Source organism: Oryctolagus cuniculus, chromosome 20 (genome assembly GCF_964237555.1).
Source record: "Oryctolagus cuniculus chromosome 20, mOryCun1.1, whole genome shotgun sequence".
Classification (NCBI taxonomy): Eukaryota; Metazoa; Chordata; class Mammalia; order Lagomorpha; family Leporidae; genus Oryctolagus; species Oryctolagus cuniculus.
Genome location: NC_091451.1, coordinates 43,737,508 through 43,752,472, shown reverse-complemented (window position 1 = coordinate 43,752,472; position 14,965 = coordinate 43,737,508). Strand labels below are relative to the sequence as shown.

General features: G+C 54.1%; 1 protein-coding gene across 2 annotated transcripts in view; it reads right to left on the bottom strand.

Moving 5' to 3' along the window:
* EVL (Enah/Vasp-like) overlaps positions 1-14,965 on the bottom strand; it is a 139,893-nt gene that overhangs the window by 107,785 nt on the left and 17,143 nt on the right. The window lies entirely within an intron of this gene.

The window sequence follows — 14,965 nt, the reverse complement described above, 5'->3', positions numbered from 1 at the left end:
TTCCGGCCTCAGTCCTCCTCACGTCTCTCGCAGCAGGATCTGCTCTCCCTTCTTCCGTTCCCTCTCTGAAAATCTGCCAGAGCAATTTTTCTAAATCTGGCTTTGATGTCCCCACTTGAACCCTGTGCCAGTCCCTCCGTGCCCCAAGACCGCAGATGCCCAAGCCGGCATCCAGCATCTCTCTCTCATTCTTCCTGCCATCAGATCTCTGCACAAACCCAGGGCTCAGCCGAGCCATGGCCCAGCTGGACCAGATCGCTGTGATGGCCAGCTCCCTGCCCCAGCTGCTCCCGCACCAGGATCCTGAACTGCCCCAGGACGGCTGTGGCCCTCTGTCCCCTACTGCCCCTACGTCATGCATAGCACAATAGCTTCTGCCTACTTCCCTCCTACTTCCAGGAGTTCCGAGGGCGGAGTTATGTGCGATTCATTTCTGCGTCCCTGTACCTGAAACATCCCTCTCTAAAAAGGAGCCGCTCAGAAAGGCATGCTGAAGGAGCCCCCTTGGCCTCCGCTGTCCATGCAGGGACCTGGTGCACGCTTCACACGAGGTGCTCTTCTTAGCTTGCCTCTGCCTGGGAGAGGAGCCGGAGTCCAGAGCTCAGCTCAGAGAAATGCAGCTGTAAGGCTCAAGGAGGCAGACATTTGTGCGGGTGCCACGGGAGATCCTGTGGTCCCTCATACCACGTGGCAACCAGCCCCAGAGCCGACCTGAAATGCCTCTTGCAACCTCCCTGTCAATCTTCTGTCCGAGACAGAGCCCCTGGTGGTGGCTGCCCTGAGACACAATCATGATGACATTCACAACCATTAAATAATCCAGTGCACAGAGGCTGGCGCTGCGGTGTAGCAGGCAAAGCTGCCACCTGCAGTGCCGGCATCCCATCTGGGCACCGGTTTGAGTCCTGGTTGCTCTACTTCCGATCCAGCTCTCTGCTGTGGCCTGGGAAAGCAGTAGAAGATGGCCCAAGTCCTTGGGCTCCTGCACCCATGTGGGAGACCCAGAAGAAGCTCCTGGCTCCTGGCTTTGGATCGGCGCAGCTCTGGCTGTTGCGGCCATTTGGGGAGTGAACCATCAGATGGAAGACCTCTCTCTCTCTCTCTCTCTGTGCCTCTCCTTCTGTCTCTGTGTAACTCTAACTTTCAAATAAATAAATAAATAAAACTTTAAAAATAATAATCCAGGGCCGGCGCCGCGGCTCACTAGGCTAATCCTCCGCCTAGCGGCGCCGGCACACCGGGTTCTAGTCCCGGTCGGGGCGCCGGATTCTGTCCCGGTTGCCCCTCTTCCAGGCCAGCCCTCTGCTGTGGCCAGGCAGTGCAGTGGAGGATGGCCCAGGTGCTTGGGCCCTGCACCCCATGGGAGACCAGGAAAAGCACCTGGCTCCTGGCTCCTGCCATCGGATCAGCGCGGTGCGCCGGACGCAGCACGCCAGCCGCGGCGGCCATTGGAGGGAGAACCAACGGCAAAGGAAGACTTTTCTCTCTGTCTCTCTTTCTCACTGTCCACTCTGCCTGTCAAAAAAAAAAAAAAAAAAAAGAAAAAATAATAATAATCCAGTGTATAGTCCAGATCTGCTGCTTTCGTAACTCCACGATGGCTGGCAAATACTTCAAATATTGAGCCTGGGGCTCCTCACGTGTAACACTGCCCACACCTCTCTCAAGGTTGCAGAGGGGCTATGAAAGTGCCCTAGGGAGCATGTAGACTTCTAGAATGCTCAAACGCTCCTCAGCATCTTTATTTTTTTTAATATTTTATTTATTTATTTGGCAGGTAGAGTTCCAGACAGTGAGAGTGGTTCACTCTCCAAATGGCTGTAATGGCCGGAGCTGTGCCGATCTGAAGCCAGGAGCCAGGTGCTTCTCCTGGTCTCCCATGGGGTGCAGGGCCCAAGCACTTGGGCCATCCTCCACTGCCCTCCCAAGCCACAGCAGAGAGCTGGACTGGAAGAGGGGCAACCGGGACTAGAACCGGCGCCCATATGGGATGCTAGCACTGCAGGTGGAGGATTAACCTAGTGTGCCACAGTGCCGGCGCCCAGCTCCTCAGTATCTTTACCATCTCACAAGATAGGTCATCACTGGGAAGCCCACTGAATGGGGTGGGGGTGGTTTTTGTTCTGTGACTTCCAGGTCAAGGGATATGCCTGCATGTATGTATGAATGTGTATGTATGTATAAGCCCAGGGAAGAGCAGTTCTTTAGACCAAATGCAATTGCATGGTGTTTTCATGTATTAGACCACCTGGGCACAGTCGTGGAGGGGATGGGGAAAGGGGCAGCTGGGGGTCCAGCACAAACAAGCTTCTTGAGCGAAAAGAGATGGCAGGACATCCCTCTCATCTGGGCTTTCACAGCCTCTGTCAGGGCTAGGGAACAGCGGTCTCCATGATGGGTGTGATGGTCTGCTGGTTGGTCTACAGGTCGGATCCTACATCTTGTCTCCAACTCTAAGGTACAGGGATGGTCCTAGACATCTGGCCCAGTACCACTGGTCTGATTTGCTTCAGTCTGGCTGGGCCTATCCATGTGGCACGGGCCCAGCAAGATGGGAGACCTCTAGACCCTGTGCCTGTTTCCACGTGTGACTTGACTCTCTTCTTGGAGAGCTGGTTATTACTCTTGAGCCAATTCATGAGGTCAAACCCCAGCACCAGGTGTATTTTAGACGCAATTTTATAAGAATGCCCAATCTGCTAGTAAGTTTAAAGAACTTGTCCAGGGTCACCCACTGTAGTAACAGCAGAGCAATGAGTCAGACCCTGGTTGTTCTAACTCCAACATATCCTACTGGCATCCCAACACCAACAATGCAACTGGCCAAGGCTGTCCTGGTTGAAGATGCGTTCAAAGGGCTATGAGGCAGCTGGTGGCCCTCGGGTGGGACTGGGGCACTGTGACACGTTGGGGCTATTTTATCCAGCTGGCCCATCTAATCCTGAGATTTCATGGCTGTGCAAGAGAGCTTTAATGGATGAAACAGGGCTGCAATGACATAGTGTTGGTGGTGGGACCCCTGCGAGGGAAAGGAGTCTGCTTCAAAGGGTAGGAGGTCCCTGAACCCCAATCAGGCAAGAACCCCAAGCTGTCAGGAAGTAGGACACACAGGAAGGCCCATGTTCTAGACATTTCCACCCCTCTCCAGGACAGGGCTCCAAAAGGTACTTTTGTGAACACACAATATTTAAAAAAAAAAACATTGTCTACTAATGACTCAAGGCTCAGACAATGCACATTCCCACTTCGGTACTTACTTTCCTTGTGCCCCATGAAGGAATAGCCAGATACTATTTTTTAACCCTAACGTATGAAACTGATACACGTAGGGTGGTCTGGCTGAAGAAGGGATGGGGGCGATGAGAGCTGGCAGTGAGGTCCCCCACTTTCCACTAGGAACAGCCCCAGACTCAGCCTGAAAACAGCCGCCCGCCTACCCTGGCAGTGCCTGCGGCGCTGTCCGCACCATAGAGCATCACACCCACCCTGGTTCACCTGGGGTCTCTTCCTCCTCCTGGCCTCCTGAGAATAAAGGCTTCCTGGCCGGTGCTGCTGCCGGGGCAGAGTGTGCTTCTGCGGTTACTGGACAGGAGGCGGCACGGTTTCTCCGCAGCCACAAACGTGGAGACACTGCCCACACACACAAGGACTAGAGGGAAGGACCCTGAGGCCCCCCACAGTTTGGGAAAGCTAAACGTGAAAGGTGTCTTCTACAAGTACCCTTTGCCTCACAGGTACCTCGTTTTGCAAGCAACACATCCTTTCATACCCAATGGCTGACTCTCCAGGAAAGAGAACGTAGGACTTGTTGGTGCTGAATCTCATTAGTGCTTCTTTGGAGACCAATGAGTGGACAGTTCATGGCCCAGATGTCCTGGAGTCTAACGCCTCCCACAGCCAAGACGTCTGTGCAGCAACATAAGCACCGAGCCTTGAGCAGCGCCCATGTGCCAATCAAGCAGAAACACGATGCTATCCTGACACTCATGGACATGCACATCCACTACCGCTGCATGCAGAGAGGACGGAGGAGACAGGAGTGGACTCAGGTCGCCTCCTCACGGCCTAACCAAGGTTTCCCAGTGAGTAGGGGGCTGAGTGGTAATGAGAGTATCTTCAGACTCCAACTTTTTCCTGCCCGTCCCACCTTTCCCCGACTCCCCTGCCTGCCTTACACCCTTCCTTCAGGCAGTTAGCAACACTCACACTTGACACTTTAGAGACCTGATTCTTTTTCACTGTCTACAGAATGAAGTCTCAGCTCCCAGGGTGGCCCTGGGCGCCTCCACAATCGGACCGTCCGACACACTGACGCCAGCCTTGGGGCGTGGTCAGGGTGGTCTCCTGAATGGCCCTGCCCTCTAGCTCATGCCTCCTGCCCTCTAGCTCATGCCTCCTCCGCTCCCAGCTCCCCCTGGTCCCCAGGCCACAGTGCTTCCTGCCTTCTGTTCACCAGGGGCTGTGGAAGGAAGCATTCTGGTGCAGGCCTACTGCTCTCCAGCTCACTGGCTCCGGACACGATTCCAGTGCTGCAGAGTGCAGTTACGAAGCCCCGGTCTCTCTGTGGGTGGGTGCTGCTGATGGGACTCTGATGACACATGGGTAAGAAACTGTTAAACGGGACCATGTGCCAGGGAGTGACAGGGCTAGTCACTTTACAAAAGGTCACGGGAGGCTGGTGCCGCGGCTCACTAGATTAATCCTCCACCTGCGGCGCCGGCACACCAGGTTCTAGTCCCGGTCAAGGTGCCAGATTCTGTCCCGGTTGCTTCTCTTCCAGTCCAGCTCTCTGCTGTGGCCCGGGAGTGCAGTGGAGGATGGCCCAAGTGCTTGGGCCCTGCGCCCACGTGGGAGACCAGGAGAAGCACCTGGCTCCTGGTTTTGGATCAGCGCGGTGCACTGGTCACAGTGGTCACTGGGGGGTGAACCAACGGAAAAGGAAGACCTTTCTCTCTGTCTCTGTCTCTCATTGTCCACTCTGCCTATCAAAAACAAGAGTCACAGGAAGAGCCCCTCTAAGGGGGTGACATTTAAAGTGAGACTTGCGTGACAAGGGGCCCCTGTGCAAACATCAGAGAAAGATCACTAGAGGCGGAGGAGACAAGGGCCCCAGGTGGGAGGTGAGGCAGGGTTTTACTTGCTAGGAAAGCCACTGGGGAGGGAGGGGCAGGGGAGGAGGGGAATACGTGACCTAGACTTAAAAGAATAATGGAAGCAGCCGGCCAGCTCAGAGCCATTGCCGGACTCCAGCTAGGAGATGAGGGAGTCTGGCCTCAGCTGGCTGCACTGGAGAAGAGAGAAGCTGCCGGACGTCACATGAGTCCTGGAAACTGTCTCTCTCACAACTCAATTGTCTCACGTGGTGCTTAGCAGAGATTGAGGATATTTCAGTAAGGAAAGCGAAAGCAAGAATAGCGCCAAGCACCACAAGCCAGAGGAAGCCCCAGTTCACAGAAGGAGGGGCCTAGGCCCATCCTCACCACTGGATCCCAGGGCCCAGCACACTCATCTGCTGGGTTAATTAATCAATAGCTGATAAATGCTGAGAGATCTTATAAAAAGATAGAACTGGATTAAGCCAGCAGTCCTCTTTCTGGTGCAAGCGTCAAATAATAGGGTAAGAATAGTGCTCCAGGAATACAGGGAGAATGGTGAGGATAAAAACACACGATACAATACATAGAGCCAATCAGGAAACATTTGCTGGGGGCCTGCTGTGTGTCTTTATTTTTGAAATCCTCCAAATGATTAAAAGCCGATACAAATGATTGTTGATTCTCCTTGGGTCGGTTCATCCGTAAATCAGGCAGTGGAGAGGGGACTGTTTCCTGGGACTTCCCGTCCTTGGTGCACCTCTGAATCCTCTCCACCACCTCACCTGTGGGCCTCCTGCAGCTGCAGAACAGAGCCACAGGCTTCCCAGTGTAACGTGCTTGGAAGCCACACTAACCACCACAAGTCTAAGAAGAGAACTTACTCAGGGACTAGCTACTTCATATCTGTATTTTCCACAGAGGCTAGGGAACTGGAAGGAATAAACGAACAAACTGAATGAGCTAAAAGAACGGACAGAGGGGCCAGTGCCGTGGTGTAGAGGGCAGAGCGGCCGTCTGCGGTGCCGGCATCCCATATGGGCTCCGTTTCAAGTCCAGCTGCTCCACTTCCAATCCAGCTCCCTGCTAATAAACTTGGGAGAGCAGCAGAGGATGGCCCAAGCCCTCGGCCCCTGCACCCACGTGGGAGACCCGGAAGAAGCTCCTGGCTTCAGATCAGCTCAGCTCCGGCCTTTGTGGCCAATTGGGGAGTGAATCCGTTGGATGGAAAATCTCTCTCTCTCTTTCTCTCTCTCTCTCTCTGTGCGTGTGTCCCTCTCTAACTCTGCATTTCAAATAAACAAACAAATCTTAATTAATTAATTTATTATTATCATTTTTTTTGACAGGCAGAGCGGACAGTGAGAGAGAGAGACAGAGAGAAAGGTCTTCCTTTGCCGTTGGTTCACCCTCCAATGGCCGCCGCGGCCGGCGCGCTGCGGCCGGCGCACCGTGCTGATCCGATGGCAGGAGCCAGGAACCAGGTACTTCTCCTGGTCTCCCATGTGGGTGCAGGGCCCAAGGACCTGGGCCATCCTCCACTGCACTCCCTGGCCACAGCAGAGGGCTGGCCTGGAAGAGGGGCAACCGGGACAGAATCCGGCGCCCTGACCGGGACTAGAACCCGGTGTGCCGGCGCCGCAAGGCGGAGGATTAGCCTTGTGATTCTTTTTTTTTAATTTTTAATTTAATTTTATTTTCATGGAAGATTCTCTGTCTCTCTCCCTCTCTCTCTGAAACTCTGCCTTTGAAATAAAGAAAGAAATCTTAAAGAAAAAAAACCCAAAAAAGTCAGGTGGCTTCCTGTTTCCAGTAATGGCAGAAAACGTTTTTTAGATTAGCCCTCATAGCAAAAATAACCCACAAAAGCCCAGGGAAACAGTTAAAAACACTTGTAAAAGCTTCATGTTGCTGAGAGACAGTACGGGATTACCAGGTTAAACCTGAACAGAAGAACAGGGCCCCCGCAGGCCAAGGAGCCCAGAGCCCCTTTTTGTCCCAATGGTGCCTGCTGAGCTCAGAAAAGACAAACTTTCAGACTAACGGCTTCACAGGGGAAGTGAGCTATCCACAAGACGAGCCCCTCTTCACGGAGAGGGTAAGGGTCCCCAGGCGCCTCCATGCAGAAGTCCTTCAAGGCCCCTTGGGCAGGATTCCTACTCCCTACCTACCCCCTACCGCCATTCACAAATGAAGGCTACATCCTCTGAGCACTGACCACGCCCTAGGAGCCCTCTACCCACACCAACTCCACCCCCCGGGGAGCAACAGGGTTAGCTTCTGTTACCTCCACAACTTTGCAGGTAGAGAACCTGAAGAACGGAGAGCCCAAGATCACACAGCTCTGAAGTGGCAGAGCTGGGCAGGCACGGGGTGCCGTGCTCCATATCGGAGTGCCTGTGTTCAAGTCCCAGACACGCCCAATCCTGGCTTCCTGGTGACGCCACCCTGCAGGCAGCGGGTGACGGGCTCAAGCAGCTGAGTCCCTGCCACGATACCGGAGACCCGGACTGGGTTCCAGGCTCCTGCCTTAGGCCCCGCCTAGTCCCGGCTATTGTGGGCATTTGGGGAATGAGCCAGCAAAAGGAGGTCAATCTGTGTCTCTCCACACCCACATTAGAGTGCCAGGGTTCCACACCTGACTCCAGCTTCCTGCCAGTGTAGACCCTGGGAGGTAGCAGTGATGGCTGAGTTCTTGCCAACAACGTGGGAGACCAGGATGGAGTTCCTGGCTTCAGCCCAAAGGCTGGGGCTGTTGTGGGCACCTTTGGCGTGAACCAGTGTCCTGGAGTGTTCTCTTTGAAGTAAACATAAATAAGTAATTGTGCTTTTTTAAAAATTCAAGATCCATGGAAGCAGAAAGGGCAAGCTAGGAGACTGAGATCTTAGATCTGGAGCAGAGAAAACTTCGAATGGAGGAAGGAGCAAGTGAACTGAGAGGGAAATAGTACAGCATTAGATCGAACACATCAGCTCTGAGTTCCTGGCTGCCAACCTTGAGTAGTTTATTTACCCCCTGTAGTAGTCAGCATTTTGTTGCCACAGTGAGATAACCTGAGGAACTAACTTTATGGAAAGAAAAGGAGAGCTCAGCCCACAGCCCCAGATCAGGTGGCCCCACTGGTTTGGTGTCCCGAGAGCGTGGTTGATGGCGGTGGTGGGGCTGTGGGAAGTCACGGGGCAGACAGTGGAGGGGCCCAGACCTGGGTTTCTGCAAGAGCCCTAGTGCCAGGGCCTCCTCCTGACTGCACGGCCCCCGTGCCGCAGGGCGCCCCATGCAGCCCCCCGGGCAACCCCAGCACTGGAGGCCGCTCCACTCTCCTCAGGTCACTGATTCACAGCTTCGGGGTTGAAAGTCCTGAAAGAATCAGGTCCAGATGACATCACACTGCAGGCTGGGCTGTGCCACAGCTTCCGAACCTCGGTGGACAGCACCGACTCCAACGGCCACGCGTGGCAAGGGAGACAGAGACGTGGGAGCGGCAAGTGGTCGATAAAAACCAGGTGTTCCGCACCCCGGCTCTAGCTCTGCAGTGGCAACGTGTGTGACGTGGACAAGCTGTTCTCTCCTCTACAGGATGAGAACGTCTCCCTCGCCCTGGGACACTGTGATTTCACAAGGGTTTGTGGAGATCATGGGCTACTTATAAAGGGAAGACTTAGGATTACTGGGGGTCTTGTTTGGATTTTGGTCAGTTTACTTTATAGCCCCCCTTGGTTCCAATAAACTAAACTCAGTTTTTAAATTCTAATGAACATGTAGATTCTTAAAATTAGCAATAATTTGCTGAACTTTGTGGGTAGTCTGAACAGCCTGATGCCTGCTGACTGAAAACCAAGCCCTGATCCGACTGGAACTCTCTCCTGCCAGGAAGCCCTGGCCAGGCTGCACCACGGTTCCCACGGCACCGACTACACTCGCTGACACAGGGGCCCGGCGCTGGACTGTGGTTTTATTTTCCTTCCTTCCTCCCACTCACTAGTCAAGGAGTTGCCTTACCTGAGGTGCTACCAGCTAAGACCCTCACATCGGTGGTACGTCCCCAGTCCCACCAGCTAAGACCCTCACATCGCTGGTACATCCCCAGTCCCGCCGGCTAAGACCCTCACATCGCTGGACGCCCCCAGCCCCACCGGCTAAGACCCTCACATTGCTGGACGCCCCCAGCCCCCAGGTGGCTCCTCAACAACCCCTAACGTTAGAGCACCCGGGAAAGCACTTCTTGCCAGTCTCCTGGGACCCAAGAATCACCTGCAGGCCAGGGGGGGGGGGGGGACGGGGGCTGCAGCCCCCACTGCAAGTGTGGGAAAGAGGTGAGGAGACAAACTCAAGCCTTGCATTTCCCACCGTGCTTGGTAAACAGGCAGGATCTGTACGCAGATATGCACTTCAGGAAGGGGAGGCGGGGAGGAAAAACGAAACTGTACCCTCGGCCCCAGTCACTGGGGGGTCGGGCCGGGGCGGGAGTTAACCGAGAGTCACTTCTCTCGAATGCAAGCGACCAAGAGGAGGAGACCTTCGCATGTCTGGTCTCATCGGACTTAACTCTGCCCTCGGTTTCAGTGTCCAGCATCCTGAACGGACCTGCCAGAACCTCGGGCAACCCAACCCCACAGATCCTCAGATGGCAGTTAGCGAAGTCTCCCCGTCACAGGAGCCAGTGACGACGAGGCTCACGGAAGGTAAACGATTCACTGCTGGCACCAGGGAACTGGGGCAGAGCCACCCTAGCTGCCCGGAATCCAAGCCCAACGCTCTCTCCACTCCATTCTTCAAAGCACCCACTTCGAACCTGTCTCCATGTGACAACCTGCTCCGCCCTTCTGCCCCGTACCCTCCATCCCAATCCTTTGCTCTCCAGGGCTGACCACTCCGTCTGGTGTGGACATGGGCACGTACTATACACTCTCCACAAACAGTTCCGCTGCACATGACTGCACATGACTGGCAGCCACCAGTGAACTTGGAAGGCATAAACACAGAGGAAACAGTGTGGCGGTGCCCAGGCCAGGACGGTTTGAGCAGTGCAGCGACTCCCGCTGGAGCCCACACTCCCCAACGGAAGGGCAGGTCAGTAATACCCACACCCTGGAAGTGCTGAAAGATGAGGTGAGACAATGCACAGCAAGCAGCTAGAACAAGGCCTGGCGCACAAGAATGTCCCACAGTTACTCTTATTATTTGCACTGAGGTCTTCTCACCAAGCTACATGTTGAACTCACACTACGGAAAGGGACTGCAGGGCCCAGAACTGTGGCACTGTGGGCTGAGACCCTGTCTGTGGTGCCAGCACCCCATATGGGCACCAGTTCGTGTCCTGGCTGCACCTCTTCCTCTCCAGCTCCCTGCTAATGGCCTGGGAAGGCAGTGGAAGACGACCCAAGTGCTTTGGTCCCTGGGCCCACGTGGGAGACCCGGAAGAAGCTCTTGGCTCCTGGCTTTGGATCGGCCTAGCTCCAACTACTGCAGCCATTTGGGGAGGAAACCAGCAGATAAAGACCTTCCTCTGTTTCTCACTCTGGTCACTCTGCCCCTCAAATAAATAGATAAAGATTTTTAAACAAACAAAGGGATCACACTGCTATCCAGTGCTGGGAGGCTGGAGAGGTCAGTGGCGGGGCTGAGAGCCCCAGGCCCTGCATCCCCTGTGGAGGCAAATGAACGGCAACAGGTGGACTAGCCGCTTTGGGAGAAGCCCAAGGCTTCTGCAGGACAGGCCAGCCAAGAAGCACTTCATGGGCCCGGCCACTCCCCGGCACAGCTGGTGCGGCCTGCAGAGCATCCCCAAGTCCCAGCTTCTCCCTGGGGAGACCAAAATGAAGACTGGAACTGACACTCAATGTTCTCACTTACTGGGGGTTAGGGAAAGCTTCTGTCTTACCTGAATCCAAACTAGCAGAAAGCGGCAGCAGATCGGGGGTCAGGGGAACAATGGCCCGGGGGGTGGGTGGTTGGGTGGGGTGGGGGGCGGCTGCACCCCAGAGACCCGCAGTACCACAGACGGACACTAGGAGGAGCTCCTGCACCGCGGCAACGAGGCTGCAGTACCACAGCCATGCTGCGGGGGGCGGAGCGGGCCCCGAGGAGGAGCAGGCAGACCAGGGAAGACCCCGCCCCAGAAATGGCACGCGAGGGCTCCAGGGTCTCCAGCCAGGCTGAGCTGGGCTGAGGAGCACAGGCCTCGCCCCGCGCAAGGCCGACGGGCGGCTGGCAGGCCGTTCAGATGCCCCGCCCCAACAGAAGCTGACAAAGTGTAGAAGAAGCGAGTACAGTCGCTGGCCCCGTCCGTGGACCGAGGGAAGTCCCAGAACCAGCCTGGAAGAAAGACCCGTGAACCCCCGGAACGAAGGGTTCTCCGGCCATCGTGCGGGTGCGCGCGTGCTCGCTGAACTGCAGGGAGGAAGACATCAGGAAGCCAACGCAGGGACAGACGACGAAGCCAACAGCGGGGCCCAGGAGAAACGACCTCGCGCAGGGCCGGCAGAGGAGGCAGCCCAGGCGCAGGGTCAGGCAGCAACCAGAACAAGACCCGGGTCCAGGGGCCTGGCGGGCACCGCACACACACGGTGGTGTTCCGGGGAGCTGGAGGGAAAAGAGGCGAGAAAACTGAAGAAACAAGCACTCGGATCAGAGTGAACAAACGGGTGTACGGATTCAGGGTCAGAAACGCCAAGAGGTCCAGTCCACTAAGACACACAATGGGGAATCCACTAAGACACAAAGACACAATGGGGGCCGACGCCGCAGCTCGCTAGGCGAATCCTCCACCTGTGGCGCCGATACTCCAGGTTCTAGTCCCGGATGGGGCGCCAGTTTTGTCCCGGTTGCTCCTCTTCCAGTCCAGCTCTCTGCTGTGGCCCGGGAGGGCAGTGGAGGATGGCCCAAGTGCTTGGGCCCTGCACCCCATGGGAGACCAGGAGAAGTACCTGGCTCCTGGCTCGGATCGGCGCAGCGCGCCGGCCTTAACAGACATTTGGGGGGTGAACCAATGGAAGGAAAACCTTTCTCTCTGTCTCTCTCACTAACTCTGCTTGTCAAAAAAAAAAAAAAAAAAAAAAAGACACAGTGGTAATCCATAGACACAAAGCAGCCAAACTTAAAAGTCGCACACAGAATCTTTTTTTTTTTTTTTTTTTTTTTTTTTTTTTTTTTTGACAGGCAGAGTGGACAATGAAAGAGAGAGACAGAGAGAAAGGTCTTCCTTTGCCGTTGGTTCACCCTCCAATGGCCGCCGCGGCCGGTGCACCTTGCTGATCCGAAGGCAGGAGCCAGGTGCTTCTCCTGGTCTCCCATGGGGTGCAGGGCCCAAGCACTTGAGCCATCCTCTACTGCACTCCCGGGCCACAGCAGAGAGCTGGCCTGGAAGAGGGGCAACCGGGACAGAATCCGGTGCCCCGACCGGGACTAGAACCTGGTGTGCTGGCGCCGCAAGGCGGAGGATTAGCCTACTGAGCCGCGGCGCCGGCCGCACACAGAATCCTGAAAGCAGCAAGAAAAGGTACGAGGGAGCTCCGGTGGGTCACCGCAGGGCTGCTTCTCAGGCTAGGAAGTCGGCTGGCGCGTCCAGGGTAAGAGGGGAAGTGCCAGCCAGGAGCATCACGCAGCAGAGCTGTCCTTCGCGAGTGGAGGAGATACTAAGACTTCTCCAGATAAACCAAGCTGACACGAGACCTGCCTCACAGAAAGGCTAAGACAGTCCTTCAGGTTGCAATGAGAAGGGGCTGAGCACCACCACAAAACCAGGTGAATATACAGGACTCCCTGGCAAAATCTAGTGTGTATGCAGACAAGTACAGAACCCTGCACTACTGTAATGTTGGAGTGAAAATAACTTTTAAGTATGTCATAGAATATAACAGTAACTGTAAATCTATGTTCATGGAGACGCAGTAGAAATAATTTGTGTCAGTAACATGAAGGGGCAACAGAGATAAAAAGGACTGGAGTTTTCGCACACTTGAAGTTGTTATCAGTCTAAGTAGACTAATATAACTTGAAGATGCTTCATGAGACTGCAAAGTACAAATAATCCATCCAAAAAGAAATAAGAGAACAAAACATGCTACTAAAAACACACACACACACACACACACACACACACAAGAAGGCAAGAGAGGAAAAGAGACAGAATAGCAACAAAACACGGAACACACTGAACAGGAAGGCAACAGTAATTTAAGTATAATAGATTAAATTCCCCAATTACAAGACACATAATGGCTGAATGGAGTTTAAAAAGCAAGATTCAACCGTATGCTGTCTACAAAACCCACTTTAAATCTAAAGGCACACACAGACTGAAAGTGAAATTATGGAAAAGAATAGTTCATGCAGATAGAAATCTGAAGAGAGCAGGGGTGGCCACACCTGCATCAGACAAAACACACCAAGTCGAAGACCGTCATGAGAGATGAAGAAGCGTATTGTATGAGGTTACTTCTAAAGGTCCATGGAAGAATGAATGAAAATATAATTTTGGTGTAAAAATTTTTAAAAATCCATTCACATGAGGAATATTCAAAAAGTTCATGAAAATGCATTTTATTAAAAAAAGCTATACATGGATTTCAAAAGTTATTTGCACAAAATCAACTTACCTTTTAATTCTACTTCCACAAACTTTCTGAAACTTTCTCTCATATCATGATAAAAGAATCAATTCACCAGAAAGATATAATCATAAATACCAATTTGTATTGTTTCCAAATATATCAAGCACACTGACAGAATCTGTGGGAGAAATAGACAGCGACACACTGCAGACAGAACAACCAGAAAGATCAATAAACAGAGGACTTGAACAACTAGATCAGCTGGACCTGACAGGCAGACATAGACCCTTCTACAAACAGCAGCTTGGAGGCCAGCTCTCAAGTGGCCTGGGATGGACCCAGGTGCCCCCAGTCTTCACTTACAGTTGCAAGAATAACTGCAGAACATGCGGAGGTGCAGCATCCTGAGGCAGGCAGAGACGTCTGGGCTCTGCCCTAGTCCTCCCTAGAACGCGATGCCCCAGTGGCCCAGCCCCGTGAGCTCTAGGATCCCAGGGTACAAAACCTAGGGTCGGCTGCTGCTTGTCCTGCCTCCACACTGGCACAAGCACAGCACACCAGACAAGGCGTCACTGGCCCAGGCAGCTCTCCTGAGCCTTGGAGGACTGATGAGCAATGAGCCCTAGGCTGCTGCTGTTCCTTCCACTCTGTGTAACATGCGTGTGTGTGTGCACATGTGTTAACTTTTTTTTGACAGGCAGAGTGGACAGTGAGAGAGAGAGACAGTGGCCGTTGGTTCACCCCCCAATGGCTGCTGCGGCCAGTGCGCTGTGGCTGGCGCACCACGCTGATCCAAAGCCAGGAGCCAGGTGTTTCTCCTGGTCTCCCATGGGGTGCAGGGCCCAAGCACTTGGGCCATCCTCCACTGCACTCCCGGGCCACAGCAGACAGCTGGCCTGGAAGAGGAGCAACCGGGACAGAATCCAGCGCCCTGACCGGGACTAGAACTCGGGGTGCCGGAGCTGCAGGCGGAGGATTAGCTTATTGAGCCACAGTGCCGGCCAACGTGTGTTAACTTCTCATTACTACAATGAAATAATGGAGGCAACTAATTTTGCAAAGAAAACGGTTTACTTAGTTCAAGCTTTAAAGGTTCAACTGCAAGACTGCACGCCCCATTGATTTGGCCTCTAATGAGGGTGGCAGATGGCAGAAAAAGGATCACAGGAAGCCAGGAGCAGAGGGAGAGTGGCTGGGCCCAAGCTCAGGCTTTCCTAACAAACGTGTGAGCTCCACACCCCCGTGACCTAAGGACCTCCCACTCGTCTCCATCACTGCATGGTTTCCACCATCTATGGACCATCCACTTAGGACTTTGG